The following is a 19,609-nucleotide window of genomic DNA, read 5'->3' on the forward strand; positions in this document are numbered from 1 at the left end:
TTGGTTTTCAGTGTGCCAAAGATTTTTGTACTGAAATTAGTGGGGTGCACTGAAAAAGCTGCTGCAAGAGAGCCGGAAAGTTTCACACACACACGGTTTGTGGCTTTAAGCATAATCATACTATCTGATCACTTATGCTAAAATTGGAATAGGTTCTGTGGACACTTTAAATAGACATCTTTAAGGGTTTAGCCTAAATCTGTTGAGATGCATAGGGTTGAATGGAGTTAGCTACACTTGAATTATTTCAGGCTTCCAAAATCTCTGCAAAACTATACTGGCTACTGCATTGCTCCTAATTGCGAAGTCTAGAAACACTTCTCTTTTTAAATGGAAAATCCGGTTCTAGAGCAATTCTGTTTCAAGGAACCACTCTGGGGTAAACTTCTCAGACTGAAATAATGCTTATAGTTTGGGCCATTTGTTGCTGATGCATCGTAGCTCTATCAGTTTAGTATTCTATCTTAATTTCTGCTCCAAAATTATTCACAATCAGTTTATATCTGTATGTTCTTGAGCCAAAAATCTGAGTCTGGAACTGACAGAAGAACTAATGCAGGAATTGTATATAGTGTCACATCAAGAATGGGCATAAAGGGGGAATTTATAGGTACTACTTAAGGAAGAAAAGGCCTATGCTTGCAGGGCATTGTATAGAAAATCAGCAGCAGAGGCCTCTGCCTTAAACACCACAGTTATGCAGAGGAACCTTGCCAGTCCCTGTGAGGAATGGAGATTAATGAAGAATTTAAAATGATAATACTGCCAGGCTGTCAGGAACCAAAGCAGCACATTTCTGTAGAGCATGCAAATATTTCTCAGCATTAAAAAACAAAACAAAACAAAACAGAACAGAAAAACCAAGCAAGCTTAGACAAGTGAGCTACTCACCACTGTTTGATGAGTACCTATAATGCTATAGCTCAATTAACCTGCAAGAAGCAACAGCAACCTCACAAGCGAAGAGAAGCATCTTCCCTTTGCTTGTGAAACTAAGAGGAATGCAAGAGTCCCTATGCAGGCAGCCTGTACACACTTGCCCCAAATTACTGTTTGGCCAAGAAGCTAATTAGCTTATGCATCAGGTGGGATGGGAACAGGTTCACCGACTCAAAACAGCTGGAGTACAGTTAAGCACTTTCATTTTTAATACTCAATTTTGTATCATTCGCACACAAAACAATCCACTGCCAGTAATGGACTTCAAACTCTAGTTTAGCTCAGTAAGTTTAGCTTCTTCAGACAGTGGGTTTCCAAGTGGCTTGAAGGTTTTGCTAAGTAGTTCCATGTTTTTCTTAAACTATGTGTATATACTGCTACTTGTGCTTGTTGAGTGCAGGTGATGGGATGCTCCTAAGTTAGATGAAGGTCTCAGGTTGCTTTTTAGGTATACAGTCATCTTCAGAAATACCTACACGCTGTAATACGGGGAGAGAATACAAAACAGAGATAGCACAGAAAGGACTGGATATGAAGTTGATGGGCAGTGTCAGACTGGCTCACACGCCGAGTCTCACACTGCTGCACAGAACCACCCCTTTGCTACACAGCCTTGACAAAACCCAGCAGGCTGCTCGCCTGATCCTGCAAACGCCTCTTTGCACGAGTGCCTGCAAGACCACTGCAGACAGGGTTTCTCTGCACACATGCTCCTCTGAAGTGGCCTGAAGCACTGTCAAAGGGTAGCATCCAAAAATTATTTCATGAACAGCACAAGCCATCAGCGAATGCTCTTGATCCCAGGTCAGCCCTGCCCAAGGAGGAGCAAGAGCGAGACCCCACGCTAGGACAGTCCTTGCAAATAAAGGCTCCCGAGCTCTGGGGCCAACCCCCAAACCCGCAAGGCGGCACACGACGAACCCCAGAGCTCCAATACCATTTCAGTACCTGCTCCTAACCAGAAGCGGGTTTCTGGCTCCAGCTGTAAATGCTTCCCAGCTTCCACTCAGCCGTCGCAGCCCGGCTCGCCCGGATCTGCTGACGGCGGCTCAGGTGAGCGTGGAGGGTGGCACCCAGCAGGTGCATGGAGCAGCGCCAGCATTACTCATCTTCATACCACAGCGACAGAGTCACTGGGCAAACAAGAAAAGCTTCCTTCTTTCAACTAAAAGCAAGAACAATGTCACCCGGAGGGGTGCGAATAATATGCATGCTCATTAGTTAGCTCACCAGGCAGGCTTACAGCGGGAGGGCCCCAGCAGAGCCGCGGACCGATCGCGGCTCTCACGACTCCCCGAGCCGAGGGGGCCCGGCTCCTCCGGCAAGACCCACGCCGCCTCGGGCGGGCCCGCTAAGCGGCCCCCTCAAGCGTTCGCAGGGCTGGGACCAGACTGCACAGGAACGCTTGGCAGGCCTGCAGGAAAGCAGCAAGTTGCTCAGCCTGGCTTACAGCAAAGCGGCAAAGACACCGATTTAAAAAGAACCCCTCTGGCTAACATCTCCGAGGAGAAATGCCAAAGACCTTACTTGACCTTTAAATTACTGCTCCATCAGTACAAAGTACCAATTTCTGCACAGGGAGGTACCTGTAATCTTAATGTAACTTGGGATTTACATTAAACACACACACACACACACCCCAAGCAGGAAAAGTCTTAAGGAATCCAGAATTAACAGGAATGCTTCACAAGTGTCAGCATTTTGGTAAGTTTTACAGGGTTTCAACCTTCTCTATAAGATTTTGCAACTGGAACTTCTAAGATTGCTCAGAGGGGCCTGGGGATTTATTCTGGATATACTGGTCTAACAGCAAAACCAGCCTAGGTACGCTCATCCAGCTGTTTGCTGGGAACGCACATCACAACATTCGCTTATCTAAACTGTTACGCAGTCCTACCAGCACAGCCACACACCCGCACAGGCACAGCCCTGTCTACTGCGGTTTCTGCGTTTTTAATGAAACCTCAAATCCAACAGAGACAACAGGAGCTCTGCTACCAACTTCATAAAGGCCAGGATCTCACCTTTTAGATGCCTGCTTGACAAAACCAGACCCAGCTCACAGGAGCTTAGGGACATCAGGTCTCATTTCAGAGCGCACCGAGCAAGATCCCTCTGCTTCAAACGCCGCAGGCTTCGCAGAACTTGCGAACGGCTGCGAACCCAAGCCGCGGTTTTAATCCAGCGTCAAGCTTTGTTTAAGAACGCCCCGCTTCCCGCGGCTGCGAGTGCTCGGGCAGCGCCCTGCCTCTGTCGTCAGCAGCCCCTGGCCCACAACTATCCCAAGTATGCCTCAGCCCCGCTTTCATTGCGCCGTGCGGTTTCGCCATTCCTTCGCTGATTTAGTCCAGGCCTCTCCTCGGGGCGCTCGGATAATGAAAACCATGTGAGGGTAAAATGTAATCTTCAAACACGCAGACCAGCTTCGTGTGCATTATCAGAAGCGAGCAAAACGTTGACAGCGCATCATTTGTCCCTACTGATAGGATCAGGCCATTTTAATTGCTGGCGAGATAAAAGAGATTAGAATCAGCATCTACATTAAAAATAAAGTCAAAATTTGAAGTTAAAAGATTAAATCCCCCAAATAACAGAAATACGCTCCCTAAACAGACAGTTCACTGTTACATTATCTTAATGTAGTTTTTCCTCCTGTAGTTTTTCAGTTTTAACATCCTGAAAATTTGTATCATATTTTGATACAAATAACAACTCCAGGTGGAGAAGGGTACGGAGTAGAAAACAATCACTATGGCCTAACTTCTGCGTGGAATTTTCTGGTTTTTCTGGCATTACCACCGTTTAACTGTGGTAACTATTTTAAGCCCTTTCTCATATAGGGAAGCTCTTCTTACTTCACCAAGTAGTTTTGCAGAATTTCGTGGGACTAGTCACAGAGTAAGGAAAGCGACCAGGCTTGGGTCCTCCTTTTTTCACAGAGATGCTTTGGGGGCTTGTTTTTGTTTTGTTTTGAAGACACAGTCCATCACAGAGCACCTAATTTTTGGAAAGCGAGATGTTATAAAAGTGTTTTGGTGTTCTTTTATCATAGCCACCTGGGATTTTCACGTGTACTTCATAAAAATCTTTAATTACTTGTAAGATGATTAATTACTGGAGGAAGATACTGCTATGTGCTTTTGGGCAGAGCGCTGATTGGCCAAGTCCTGGCCTATATTGATGTTTTTGTTGTCACAACTATGTCACTCAGGGAACTGATTTCTTGCAATGTAACTACCCAGCAACCATCTGCTAAAGCAGATGCAGTTACACTGGGAAATAATTGTTTTTAGGTACACATTTAGGAAACTGTGTGTAAACCATACCAGCAAAACTACATCCTTGCTAATATAAACTTCATCACTACTAGAAAGATTTGCTGTAGAGGGTGGAATAGCAAATACTTAAGTGCAAATTCTACCTAAATGTCTTTGATCAAGGATGGAGCTATCCTAGAACTTTTGCAAGTAGAAAGCAGGAACTTTCTGGATATTTTGAACAGCTGGAGAAGATGCTTCCGTGGGCATCCCTAGCAGTTGCAGAAGCAAGTTAGGGCTATATAATGTTCCCCTAACAAAGAAAACCTACTCATGTGCATTGACTGTGCTGTGTTAAGAACCAGGAACACAGCAGGTGCTACACCAGTTAAGAGTCGAGATGCGCCAAAACGTACTTTACCGGATGCACAGAAACCATAGGGAACACACCGTTCCTTGAGTGCAAGTCCAAAATAATTAATCTGTCCCACTTGTCCCTCAGGGACGTAGCCAGGTTCAGTTGGCAGCACTTGCAGCTGACAGTAGGAAACGCACTCGAGCTCGCTGCTGCCCAAGGAGCAGGGACAGCCCCGACGTCCTGCCGCAGGTAGCTGAAGAGCTCCCTCGGAGCCAACGGCCTCCGACTGGTGGAGTCTCGGGCCCTGCTCTCCATTCAGCCTTTTGAGACCGCTCCAAGAGACTGTCCCTTCAAAGGCCATCGGAGCAGTCTGAGCATCCTTCTCCCTTCCTCAAACCAGAAACTCACTTGTCTTTCTCTGGTGAAAACTCCACTCTTCCCCCACACCGAGGTATCACAGGTGCTATGGTTTTGTTTGTTTGTTTGTTTTCTTTTCTTACACAAGACCCAAGCACTGCATGCCTGGTTCCAGCCCAACAACACTAAAAGTTGAGTTTTTTCATGTAACTTTGGAACGCTCCTTCCTGCCTGCTCTTGACGGTTCCCTTCCCAACGGCTGCTCCTACCCAAGGGCAGGGTGGATAGGCAACGTAGTTGTTCTCAGTCCCTTCAGCCTTTACGTGCTGCAGTAAAAGTGTTTCCAAATCAGTTTTACTAATACAGACTACACACAGCAAATACTAGCGTTCGGTTGCGATGATTTCAGGTAATTTTCAGACTGCTAATTCTTTGTGCACTCTGCAGACTGTCCTGTATCATTTCTATGTTCTGTGCCTCGAGAAATATGGAAGAGGTTTTGGTTTTGCTCCTTTTCAAACACCCAACTGGCAAATGAGGGAAGTGTTTCCCCCAGCCTGTTTTCCCCCAAGCCCTACAACATGACAGGCTAGCATTAGTACCAGGCGATGCAACTTGCCTCACTCGGACATACAACCATCCGAACTAGAACAGCAGGAAAAAAATAAAATAAAATAAAAATCTACCATAGCCTAAAGTGAACCAACTCACTGATGTGTTGTAAAAGTGATCTTACTTTCCTTGAGGGTTGCAGTAAATAATCCTAAGAGAGTAATTGGTTTAGAAAGCAAGTTAGGTAGACTCACAGAGCATTTTTAAAACAAATAGCAACATTATTGTGATAAAACTCTTACAAAGGCAAGGTCTTACAAATGCAAATTAATTAATTAAACAAAAACTCAAATCAGCTTAATTCATATGCATTCACATAAGACAAATGGTCAACAATATCTTAGCCCACAATTAGTTATTTTAAATGCTGTTAATAGCAAAACCTTCAAAAAGCTTTTATTAAATCAGTGAACTTCTTTTTAGTTTAAGCAAAGTCTTGGGTTTATATCCCAACCACTGCTGATGAACCTGATATACTCTGAAGTAGCTTTCAAATACTTCTCCAATTTCCCAGAGATTTTCAAATACTCAGCAGAAAAACAAACAAACAAACAAAAACTCTGAACCCCTTCTGCAGAACCAAGAATGCAGACCGCATGCCAGTAAAACCCGAAAGGATCCAGCTATGAGGAACAGGGGAGAGCCCTCGCTTTTTCAGCACTAAGTTAGCAATACAGGAGCTGCTCACAGCAAAACATGACACATTGGACAACTACCATGAATGACGAGCACAACCCATGTGTATGAGACTCCAACACATGTTCTTCTTCCGCTTCAGCTAAGTGCCTCACATAAAACCACATTCTAGAAGAGCAGCAGACTTTGAGAACTCAATTTCCACAAGTTTTTTTATTTTATTCTTAGTTTTCTGTTGTATTCCAGACTTATTTTCATTCCCATTCATTCACTTATTCATTCCTTATTCACCAATCTTGTACTTAAATCAGGCGTCTGGTTTGCCCTGAACAGCCATCTATACACGCATTTACACAGATAAGTTTTAGATACGGTATTACTCCAGAAAATTAAGTCTGAGTGCCTAGGTAAACACAAGTTACATCAGCCCTGCAAAATTGCTTTCCCTTACAGTCACAAGAGGCAAGAAGGGCAAATATCACTGGCAAGATAAACGAATATTACACTGTATATTTAAAAATGAATTGCTCCTAGGACCTCCTTTTTATAATTCTTTAAGTAAAAAAACCAAAACAAATAAACAAAAAGACTCCAGCAACTTTGGGGAATAATAAAGTTTCAAGACTACTTTGGAAAGCCAAGTAATGTGCAAAATATCTATATTTGCTGACTTCAGAGTTCTCCTACTATACAGTACAATATTTTCACTATTTCAGTGTCAGATCTGTGGAAGGTATGAACTAAATATTTTTACAAAAGCTGAAGCTCGGGCCATAGCGTGGAGCCTGCAGCATGCAATTCATCCTGTGGCCGGCACAGCGTTCCCAAGCTCTTTGGGAATACACTCCCCTGCCTAACAGAGTTTAACAAGCGAGTAACTCACACAGCTAGCCTAGTCTCACAGGGCAGCTACATACCTGCTCTTTCATAAAGACAATGATTTAAAGCCTATAAAATGAAGATGCCATACACGGGGCACATATAGAGAGAAGATCAGGCACAAGAGGTATTTGGAAGTCTGATCTAGAAAGCAACTACACGTTAGATAAAGGAAGACAAGTAAAGAACTCCTGAAGGCAGAGGACAATCTTACAGAAATTGGTTGCAGCCTAGATTCAACACAACCGATTAAATCATTTTGACAAATCCTCTAGTGCTTCCTTAAGCTTTATAACCCTGACAAGGGGTGATCTGGCACACTTCTGTGAAGACCCAAGAGCTCCAAGTCCTCCCCGGCATTTCAGTGGCTAGAATGGGAGAACGAGAAGCTTCAACCTTACTGCCGCTCACCAGGAATGGCCATTCTCGCACTATTGCAAACATTTGGTCTCCACGGAAGGGGGATACCTAGCAGCAAACATCGGCAGCCCAAGGCCATTCCACTCCCACTGTAGCATCCACAACAGCCAGGCAAAAGAATCCATAAGGCCGTTTCAGTTAGAAGAACTTTTAGAAGACTTCCTCAAAGAGCAGGTGCCTGAAAAACCCTTGGCATAAGGGAACATGCAAGAAGAGGTAGATGGGGGAAAACAGGCACCTTACTTCATGGTAAAAGCATTTACACTTCACCCCAAGGTGAGAACATCTAATAATCCAAGAAACCTTTTGCCAAGAACAAGGTCATAGTTTTCTTCTGTAATTCAGAAGAGAGACTAACACGCACCATATTCTGGCCTGAATACGAAATCTCATAGCTTACAGGTGTTCAGAGCCATAGTTTAACACAAGATCTTAACATGCAGGAACTTTCTTATTGCGCTTTGTCTTTCCATTGGGTTACCGTTCTGCAGCTCTCTTTAAAAGCTGTCAGTATGAATGAACTAAGAACTGCAAACAGATAGATTCGTAGCTAACAGCATTTTTAAATTAACACACATTTGGACCAATGATAACTGTGGAATTAGAATTATTGCTGTACATACATTAATATGCCAACACCCTAAAGGCTTACATTCGTGCTCTATCTTAAAAACAGAAAGTCTTTAACAAGCTGAAATGCTACTTCAACATCCATTACAGTGACAGTGAGTCCCAGCCATGCAGCAAGCCATTCTTGCGTTGGGGGCTGTACAGAGGAAGAGGTGCAGGCAGGAATTTATTTCATCAAGAAAAACACATTAGTCTCAGCTAGAGATACAAGGAAGGGGTAGAAGAGGAAGAACAGTTTATGTTTTGAGAACTCAGGGATTGCAAACTTTCAATTTCACTGTCATGGTGAGGAAAATGCGGCAGTGAAGACACGCAACCTCATTTCTAAACAAACAAAAAGATCAGGCAGTCTCCTTATGGAGGAGGGGATAAAGAGAGTAAGAGGACTATTAAATTATCTACACTTCTAAGATTCTTGCTATTCTTTTACAAAGTGAATAGCTTATGTTAATCAGGATGCATGTGAAATACATCACTCGAGCCTTCTTGTACAAATATAGCTCATATTTATCCAGAAAGATCCCCACCAGCTGGCAATGTTTGCATACACTGTTAAACCTAACTTCAAGAGCCCATGCATTATGAGTCATTTTACATTTAAAAACATTAGTTCTCTTAGCTGTTGCTGACAATAGTGTATCCCATGAGAAGAAGTCTAGTGGAATTCAGCAGTAGGACACTATGTTACACTACTTCCTCCAGCACAAAGAAGTTTTTACATATATAATTCCCCCCTCAACAGCACTCTGCCTACAAAACATCTTTGCAGAAGGAACAAAAGGATTTGCACCAATCCCTTCTATCCGAATCAAATATTTATGCTATACCGTCTTCAACTGCTTTCATCTAGTAACCTTTGGAATGTGATCTCCTAACCTTAACATTCAAGCACGCCTAAATCAGCTGCCCTTTGAGCTCTACTACAGACTACAGAGAGTTTTAATGCATTCATATTACAGGCATATGAAAACCCTGTGGCCCAGCTGCAGCATTCTACGCTGCAAAGAGGGCCACGTACTAGTCCAAAATCACTTACATGTGCTTTAGCAAAGAGCAGTACTTTGGTTCTCCAGTCTTTAGACTGCAAAACTCCTGCTACGTGTCATCACTAGCAGGTAAAATAACAAGCTATGGTATCAGTATATTAACCAGGCACAACAATTCGAAACAGATACCATGCCAAAGTTATTAGGCACCAGCATCTGGAGGAATCTGCAGTCCCATGTCCCACTATATTACGGCCCATTCCGCACGCTTAGCAGTGCCTAACTTATTTTCTGCCTCCAACCTCCTCCCCAGGCCAGGCACTGCTGCCTGCAAAACTTCTCCAGAAGGAGAAAGACAGTGAGCTTGGAGGAAAATCGTGTTTCTATTTCCCTCCCCCTGGAAATCTCTACTCTCTCCTCAGGAGAGTGCAAGAGCAGAGAAAAACCACTGTACGTTTTGCATGTGGGTCCCAGCAACATTTTAAGAACAGGGGTTATGCTACAATTAAGTGTCCTGGAGAAAAAGAGAGGGAAACCAAGTGCCCCAGAAGAAACCGCAACCACAGCTTCTAGCACAGGATGAAGTTTTCCAGGGTCAGCTCATGATCGTCTGCCTAGCGGGATCAGTCAAAGAGGTAACAGTGGCAAAAATCTGACCCAAGGATTTAATAGGGTGGTGGTCTTGGATGTAGGATTCTTATCTCTGCATCAGTCCTGAACAATATGCTGCTGCCCATCACTCACGCAGGAGCGGTGTAAAAGTGCAGCACAAGCTCCAGAAGATGATTCTCATGTGTTTGCCTCTGCCTTGGTAGAGAGACTTGGTCCCCAGACAATGTCCAGGGTAGCAGAAAAAAAGAGAGAGCAACCAAAACCTGTGCCATGTCCTCTCCCTTGAGCCTAGCACTGGATCCCAGGCACACATCCATCCCACTTCCCTGGGGAGCTGTAAAGGCCAGCGGGGAAGCTCCGCAGAGCCTGGGGGAGAACCTCAGTTCTCCAATGGTCCACCAGCTCAGAACACACTGACTTGCTGCCCACTCTATAAAGGGGCAACAAGATACCTATTTCCACTTAATCTTCCCACAGAAAACTCTCCAGGGAAGAGAAAGGGGGGAGGGGAGGGGGAAAAAAAAAGAGGAACAGAGACCACAACAGACCAATATTTAGCATTTCCTGTATCATCTACAGGAAAAACCCACGCAATGGGGAAGAGCATGGTATGAAGGCTGGTTTCACTAGATAAACAGCTAGATCCTCCCGATGGGGGGTGCCGTATGTTTCCACAGGGAACAATATAATCCTCTCCGCAGAGGAGGAGGAGGAGTACGAGCCTCATACGCAATTCCACAGATCCTTCCCTTGCACAAAAGGCTGGTAGCGATGAAACTCTGCCCTAGGGGAAGTGGATGTGGATACCAGGCTGAGGGAGCAGAAAAGTTAGAAATACACAGCACAATCTGCACTTGTAAACGACCATTCAATACTTCTGCTCTAGCGAAAGAGGTATGCTACAAAACACACCCCTGCACGGAGACTGGGCCTTCATCCAGTTATGAGCACATGCACACGCTGCTTTTTCTGTCTTATATTTTCTTTGTCTTGTTAGGGTTTTTGTTTGTTTTTTAAATAAGTATCTTTATTCTGTACAGTGCCAAGCATGTTACTAGCCGTGTTCAAGTCTGTTAAAGCATGTGCACATCTTTAACTACAGGATCAACATTCTTACGCCTTGTGGCGCAGAGTAAAGTACTTTAAAAGAAATTTCAGTGCGAAACAAGAAACCACAACTGATAGGAGCCGAGGCCGCACACACGCGTACGTAGAAGCACATACATGCTTCCCTGCAAAGCATGACAAGCAAAGCCGGCCTTGACACGTGGATTACGAGTGCAGCGACCGCGATTGCCTCAGATGAGCACCGCAAGGAACGGGACTTCTCTCAAGCAGAGCCTGACCCGCTCCCACTCGCGTTAGCGTCACCAAACGTTACCCTATCCGCTTCCGCACGGCGCGTCGTTAATTTTGACTGATATTTACCGTCGGTGGTGAAACGAGTGGCCACGTTTATTTTCGGTGACAGCTTTGCAAGACGAAGAGCAATCCTTTCAGGAGGGGGGAACGACCGGCCGGCAAAAGGTTCGGGGGAGCAGGCGGCGCGCCGCGGCCCGCGCTGCGAGGACGCGCGCCCGGAGCCCCGGCCCGGCTCTTACCTAGCGGCCCGCCGCAGACGAAAGGCTCCTCTTCTCGGCCGCTCCGCGCCCCTGAGGCCCCCACTGCCAAAGGGGGCTTCTCGCCGGGTTTGCCGCTGGCAGCCGGTGTTTTAGCCCACGGAGTAAAGGGCAGACGGGCGGGCCGAGCAGGGGCAAAGGGTGGAATTCGCGGCTCAAGAGGCAAAGAGCAGAGCTCGCTCCAAGCGCTGCTGCCTTTCAAGGCGCTTTCACTTGCAAATCCTTCTTCATCCTCAGTGTCAATACAACCGGGTGGGGAGGGGGGTACTTTTTAAACTCCAGCAATAAAGCGTACTGCGCAGAAAGGCAAGCGTGCTATGAGCTGGACTTGCGGCGAGGGGGGCTTGGTGCTAATAAATAGATTTTTCAGCCGAGCGATCGAGACGGACGGGCAGAGCTGCCGGCAGCGCAGGGGAGGCGGCCGCCCTTTAAGCCCGGCAGCAGAGAGGGACGCGGACGGGGGAGGCGCCGCGGCGGAGCGCGCAGCGCCGCGGTTACCTGCGCTCGCAGGAGCCGGGCGAGCCGGGGCGCGGAGCGGCGCGGCGGGGCGGAGCGGGGCGGAGCGGCCGCGCTGCCGCCTGCCTCTCCGCGGGGGCGGGCGGGCAGGAGGCGCCGCCCCCGGCGCCCCGCACCTGCGGGGGCCGCAGCGCCCCGGCGCCGCCCGCCCGGCGCCGCCGCGGTCTGCGGGGCTTCGGCACGCGGCGGGATGCGGTGGCCGCGCTCAGAGGCGCCTCTCCCCGAGCGCTTCGGCACCTGCGGTCACGCGGCCTCCACAATCTCCACTTAAAAATAATAATAAACCCGTTTGGCTTTAGATACGTAACCACTCGCAACGAGAAGCCCGACCGTGCCACCTTTGCGCCCCAGGCCTCCGTTCAGGGCAGGCAGGGACAGGGACCCCAAAGCCTCGCACTGGCTAGGAAAAAAAGGGGAAAAAAAGCACAACCCAGTCACCCTGTTTCGGAAGATCTCGTAACTTCTCTCGGCGCTCGCCAGTGGCAGCGACGCGGCCACCCCCGAAGCCGCAGCGGTACGGAGCTCCCTGTTAGGCGGGCGAAGCTGCTCTATCGGTGCCCTGGTTTTGAAACGGGGGTAAGCAACTTCGATGCCCGTAATCAGGGCAAATCCCCAGTCTAAACAGGGCCCGAGATAACAACCTGGTCCTTCAGCAGGGAACGTTTGCGTACAGAGAGCGCTACCTTGCCCTTCTCCCAGTCCACCTCCTCCTCCTCGGCAGGCAACGTGCTCCAAGCCGCCCCTCCGCAGGCTCCGCTGCCTGCGAAGGCTGCGGGAACATTCCCCGAGCAACAGCTTTTGCTTCCTGCCCCCTTCTCACTAACTTACAATTCCAAGAAAAAGAGTAAAACACAAAATAAGACAGAAGTCACAGGATATCCACACCTGACTCGGTATATTATAGCCTGACCACGCAAAAACAAACAAACACAAAACTCTACTAATTCCTATTTGGTAACGTTTGGCCTAAACATTAATTTCCAAAAGCACTAAGCTCTCCAAAACTGACTGCACGTCAAACCCGTGCACTGTGAAATCTGCCCTGCTCCGTTCGTTAGGGCTATTTATGTGAGAAAAGATGACATGGCTGCCTTTTACCTTTTAATTGCTCAGAGCAAATGACTCCTTTCCAACATTCAAAACTCAACATTTAAAAGGAAAATCTGAAAAAAAAAATCAGGAAGTCAAATTTCATAAGTCACAGATGTACCATGTATAAACATGTATTTTTTTTCCTTGTAACCGATATTCACTTATTGGAACAAATGCAGAAACACATGTAAACAATTCATTAACATCCCATAACCTTACAGTTGGCAAATGCAAAAGAAAAGAACAAGCTAATGAAGCACATTCTTGCTAGGTGCTGCGAGGTGGAGTTGTAAGAGAAATATATAGCTACAGTGAATTTAAGAGTTATAAACTATGCTTCAATCATGCATCCTGTCTCCCTCCCACATGCTAAGAGAGTGGGGAGTAAGGAAAGAAAAAATACTGCTTAATTCACACACTGAAAAAGCAGCTAGCCTTGTCCAAGGCATAGTAACCTCAAGTCATCTGCCTCTGTTTATTCTACAGAAGGCAAGCGCTGCTCATGTTTAACCCACACAATTGGAGATAACCACTTTATCTGAGCTGGAAAAGAACAAAGAGATGCACGAAATCCAAATTCTCTTCCTTAAAACATTCCCCCCCCCCCCGCATCCTCCCTTCAGCCGGCTCCCGCCCAGCTCGGCCGCAGGAGCTCCGGCTACGCTGCCTCGCTGAACGGCTGCCAGCGAAGGAAGCAAGCAGTTTCCATACCCACATCACGCCACAATGTGGGAATTCAGGAAACAACACAAGAAAGGGGTTCCTAATAACTGTTCCAGCGCACTCGGGCCAATTTATGCAATCATGCAAAGGTCACAGGAGATGCGTTAAAAAGCACAGGAGATAATCGCCACGACAGCAACTATTTCAAAGTTGGAAAATAAATCTTGAGCTTACAAAGGCTTTGGATGACCTGGAATTGCTCCACCTACAATTTTTTAAGAGGTTGTCCTTCGCATTCTTTAAAATTCCTCCATCTTAAAGTTCCTCCCTCCAGGAACCGCTGCAACTCTGCTGTCTTTTGTCCGCAGCAGCTGGAGTTCAGGAAGCTGCTGATATTATCCCTAACATACGGAAGGGAATCACGGCTCAGTCCCGCATCCATTCAATGCGGCAGAGAGGGGTGTAAATTAATTTCTGTGGATCTCTGATCCTAGGCCAGTTTAGCAAGGCTTTTCTGCTGGCATATAAAGATAAACTGTTAACAGTGCTCAGAGGTGCCATTCTGCTCTTGGGATCAGACAGTATGTCCTCCCCTACCAAAGCTGGGAATTCTTCGTCTGGGCTGTAAATACACAGTTCAGCAAAATAACGGCCCGACAGTAAACAAATAACGCAGCCAAAAGAAAAAAAAAAAAGAAAAAAAAAAGGGAAGAAGAAGAAGAAGAAGAAAGAAATGAGCAGGAAATAAGAATAGGTCATTAAGAGAAGGACTATACATCTTTCTTGCCAAGGAAGTCAAATAATCAATTTGGCAAATACATTCACTGGGGGAAAAGGAGCTTAAAAAAACCCAATAGATTAGGGCCTATAGATGAAAATAAAGTTATTAAATTCCAAAACTATGTAAGCATCACACCAAGTGCGTGGAGAAGGCACGAGAAATGCAAGAGGGTTACGTGGTCCATCCGAAGTCGCGCTGGCTGGTCAGCTTGGACCTTGAGAACCTCTCTAGGAGCCCCCGCGGGCTGCTGGACCTGCCCTGCTGCCCACGCAGCCAAGGCGCGGGTGAAAAAAGTTCTGCTAGGAAATTTTTGCTAGAAAAATTCTGCTTTTCAGAACACAGGAGCAGGAATAGTTACGCATTATATATTCCTTTGTCACTCTTTAAGCACCTACTACGTCTTTCTACTGAACTTTAACGCTCACATAACTTCTCTGCAGGAAGTAATAACTACACACACTTTGGCATAGAAAACTTCATGTCCTGTCAATATTCAGCTTCACACTGTAACATGGTTCCTTCTCATCTATGGTTTTATGTGCTACTGTGTGAAAAGATTTTAAATAAGCCAGTCTGGATGATACCTCTCACAGGACGTAACTCAAGTTGAGCCTAGTCTCTCGGGTGAAGAAAGGGCCTGCACAGGCAGGGGGACAGGAGGGACAGCTTACTGCAGTGAAATGGGATCCCGAGTTCAGCAGTGACGTGAGCTGCTTGTTTGGGTACCACCTGTAAAGGGACATATTCTAACAGCTGAACCTCAGCCCCCTTTTTTGGAGCATTTTGGAAGAAGGCTGCATCGACTGGAAGAGTGACAACAGCAGCTACCAGCTATGGCAAACTAACTGGTTCAGCTTTGCTCTGAATGCATTCACACCCCAGTCCCCTGCGCTTAAGTGGAGTTTGGCAAAAAAAGGATAACAGGGTTTGCAACTTGGCAAAGGGATTTCCTTACAGGACTTGTCAGCTCCCACTGTTCTTCTCCCAGCCAAGTACATGACAAATATGACCAAGTATATGACTGTGAGCCTTTAACTGATGTCTATCATACATTAAGATCCTTGAGGTATGAAAGTTTATGATGCTCCTTGCCTCTCCACCCTCTTGGCTCTCCAATATCTTTCAAAGATCTGTATTCAGAATCTGCTGAAATGAATCAAAAGATTCCCTCGACCTCCAATGTACTTGGATCAGACTGAACGGCAGAGCAAGGCAAGAAGGCTCTGCACTTCAACACGGTCACTGTTTGTGCTGTATGGCAGAAGAATGTATGAAATCACGAGAGATGCATGGCAGGTTCTACAACAAAACCAGAGCTGATAATACTGACATTTCAATGATCACTACAATTGGGCAGGGGGGGAGATCATGGCTGATTTAAAACCCAAAAGTCAACACTGAAGTCCCCAGGACTTACAAAGTTGCAAACATACTGAAAAATGCCACAAGGCTTTTCCTTTTTTATTTAAACCTTTTGTAACTCAGTTTTAATCTTGATGTCAGAATCAGCCTCAGAACTAAGAGATGAAAGAGGTCCAACCAAAAGTAATCTTTGGATACAAGACCTTGTAAAGTAAGTACTACCCAGTGCTACAACAGACACATATACCACCACAAAGCTTCTATACCCCTGCTAAGTAAAGGAGCAAGACCATCTTCTCCACTAAGTAGAAGCTGCACTGAACAGTAAACAGATCCTTTAAGCCAAAATTAAGGATGAGGAATGAAAGGAAAGAGAATGTTATGTACAAAAAAGGTCAACTACATTAGAACAAAATACATGTAAGTCTGCTAAATAATTGTAGGATAAATATAACTGCCACTTTTTAAGCAAATGGTTGTGCGTCTAAAAATCATCTTTCTCCAGTAACGAGCTACAAGACTGATAAGTAGAGACAGCAAGATATTAAATAACAGACAATTGATCAATGTTTTATTTTCATGAAAATAAAAAAGTAGAAATATAATTATAGAACCAAGCCCAATTTGATTTTACAATCAATTTCAGAAGCTGCTGCCAGATTCTGAAAGAGCACCAGCACTCTCTGCTGGTGATCTTTGTCCAGCAGTTTTCTGGGGGAAAAACGAGGGAAGAAAATGCATTATGTTTTTGATACGGAATGCCATTTTAGTTTTAAATGGATGAATAATTAGATCCATATTAATTTACCAAACAGCAGCTCCAAGAGTTGGTTATGTTTCTGGAAACAATACAGTCACTACTAAGAAATGCATTCACTACAGGCAATTATCATTCACTGCAATAAATTTCACTGTTGCAAGTAAACATCTAATGTTTAACATTGCTCTCTGCATAAAGCACTTCTGTTGTACATAGCCAAAGAGAAGTTGCTGTGAAAGGTTGCCGTGATGCAAAATCTCTTGCCTCCACCCTGACTTTCCATCAGTTTTAGAGCTATGCCAGGAGAAACAGCTCTTCTTGCAAACGCCCTAGTATAGCACCAATATCTTCCCCTATGGCAGCAACTGTGCAAATGCTACCAACATTTTAATCAAAATACTATCCAAACCTGCTCTGAGCCCAGTCGCTGTTATACCCTTTGCCAGAAAGCTGCACAAGTTTTGACCCCCTCTCCCCTATGTGCAACCAAACCTTTTCCACACTGTAGACATACCACATCCATGCCAGTGACTGCATAGGGACAGCAGCAAAAAAAATCAGCAGCAAAAAAGTAAGATCACAGCAAAGTACCTAAGTGACAGCTGTCCCAGTTTCCAAACTCTGTACAGATCGGGCATCACTAAAAAGAGTTAAAGACTAGCAAATTGAATCCATGTGCAGCTCATGAAAGTGTGGGAAACAGAAGAGACAATGTAAGTTAAGGACAGCGTATTCATCAGCCAAGGGCTCAAGTTTCTTCACTTTTGCCAGTGGTCCGCTTCCCAATGGTCATTTTTCAAGGTAGCTTTTTGTTCTTTAGTTTTAAATAGTCATGAAAAGACATTATACTCTAGCTAATTAACTCAGGCTCAATACACATGGAACTGCTTAAAATAATTTTGTCTTGTCTTTTCAATTCTCTGGAGGGCAAGAGAGGAGAATGATGCCAAAAATGAGGCTTTTCTGCTGGACTACAGTGGGTTTCAGATTAGAGCCTTACATGACATCTGATTCAAAAATCTCAAACACCTTCATAGATACTACTTTAGAATATGGCATTCAATACTCACATACATAAATCTGACTTCTAAAAAATACATGAGCCTATCAATTTGAGTCAGAATAAAGCCATTACTGGAGAAAAGCTGCCAAGCTTTGAGCCACTGTCCCAGTAGAGCTCTGCACGGCCGAGGTTGGACTTGCCATCCCTCCCCCTCAATGCCTGCAAGGCACTCAGGCACATTCAGGAACACAAGGGGGAACTGTACCAGCTATGGCTGAATTAAATCAGGTGAGAGCAGCCAATGCCACTGAAAGCCCAGTGGTCCCAAAGCCCTTTGGTAGGCCTATGCCCATCTACCATAAGTGACAAAGCAAGAGTAAGATGCAAGTCCTCTGGTGCTTGAGGCTGGTATTTTGAAAACAGCTCTCTATCTGGTAGGATATAAACACCATCTTAGGATCTGCTTAATAAGGAATCTACATATGAGCTGAATTATTGAAAATCTAGTCTGAAAATCTGTCCTTTGACTATTCCAAAAAATCTGAATTTATGCAATCCTGGGGCTCAGAGGGGAATTGATTTGCTGCTCAGTCAAGAAAAAGCAGAAATTAGGGTAGAAAAAGCAATTAAAATAGTGAAATTGAAATAAGGGGTATAGTTCACTGTTCCAATTGGTTGATGTCTGTATAGTATATGCAGCAAGGCATAGCATTTTGCTTGAAGTATTTCACTTTACAAAGTAAAGAATGGGAAGAACAACTCCTGAGTTACAGAAACAACCGAAAGTCCTATCAAAAACACACACAGTGGTAAAAACAGGCTTGCTTTAACCGAGTTGTAAACCGAAGTCAGAAATAATTGCTCTAATGCATTCGGTTTCTGACAAACAGCATCTTCACAAGTGCTTTACATCTGCAGAGCGCCCTAACGAACGTTTTAAGCACTCAAGATCACCGACGCTCAGCTGAGCGGGATAGGGAGCGGCAGCTGAACGCCAAGCGCAGCGTTCTACAACACTGCACGAGGAACAGAGATTCGTGCCTAAAGGAGCAGAGCAAGTTTCTCATCATACAAAACGTGCAAAGGTTTCAAACCTGAAGTTTCGTATTTTTCAAGAAAATTAACGATCTAGACAGGGCAGCACCCAGCAAGAGATCACTGACTTACGTGGAATGAGAAAATGCTAAAAACCTTGAGAACCTGAGAAACTGTAGAAAAAATGAGAACGTCAACGTGTTAATTAACTATACGTGCTAGATTGCTCTTAAATACTCTCCCCACATTCCTACCCACACCTTTACCTTCGTACCATATGAATTCAGTATTCAGCTCTGTCCCTTGATCGTTAATGCAGACTCCTAAGCTTCAGACTTCAAAGAAACGCATGCCTAAGAGTCACAGGCACAGGACTGGAACAGCGTCAAAGCCTCCCTGTGCAGGAACCTCGACCTTCTGTTTGACTTCACTGTACAAATATCTAGTTCTATCAAGACTAGGAAATTCAATGATTTATGTAGGGCTTCCCAGAGATTAAGTTAATAAGGGAACCCAACAGTGCCTCATCTCCTTCCGCCTTCCAAACACTGGTAAATGAAAGGAAATGGGAATGTCTCCTGGGGTAAGGGAAAGACGTGAGCTCTCTACAAATGTGCAGGGGAAGAAACCAAACGCTTCATTGTGTGGCTATGCACTTCTCCAGGAATCCTCTTCCCTCCTCCTCCCTCCCATGAGGGCCATAGGAAAATGTTCTTAGGGATACGTTGCAAAACTTGATGCGACTGCAAAGCCTCGCTCCACACCACACTGATTGTCACCTACAGCAGTGGCATTTTAGTTTTCCTCCTCCATCCTTCTACACCTTCTCTTCTCCCATGCTATTCCATAAGTATACTGCTTTTTAGGTCACATTTTTCCTTCATTTGTTCCCTCTCCTTTTCTTCTGTTCTCATCTTTTCTTTCTACGGCTCAAAATGCCTGCACTCCCTGCTTCCCTATTTCTATAGCTTGCCCTTCTGTCCCTTGCAATACGTTTCTAGCACCACCAGCATTACTCGGAGCTCCAGTCATGCCTTGTTATTCAAAGCTCCCAGCATGCAAGACTGAATTACGCTTTAACTTAACATGTTT

At 45.3% G+C, this 19,609-nt stretch overlaps 1 protein-coding gene across 3 annotated transcripts in view; it reads right to left on the minus strand.

The window, feature by feature from the left end:
* The window catches only part of AMOT (angiomotin), a 63,001-nt gene that overhangs the window by 40,679 nt on the left and 2,713 nt on the right, over positions 1 to 19,609 (minus strand). The window contains exon 1 of one of the 3 annotated variants that reach the window (XM_062584480.1): positions 11,288 to 11,831. The exons of 1 other annotated variant lie outside the window; for it this stretch is intronic. The gene's annotated coding sequence lies outside the window, so the exon portion shown is untranslated. Of the gene's footprint in view, positions 1 to 2,963; positions 3,014 to 11,287; positions 11,832 to 19,609 lie in introns of those variants that run through there. One more of the 3 variants, XM_062584481.1, reaches the window with a different exon arrangement.

Source organism: Rhea pennata, chromosome 11 (assembly GCF_028389875.1).
Source record: "Rhea pennata isolate bPtePen1 chromosome 11, bPtePen1.pri, whole genome shotgun sequence".
In the NCBI taxonomy this organism is placed as follows: Eukaryota; Metazoa; Chordata; class Aves; order Rheiformes; family Rheidae; genus Rhea; species Rhea pennata.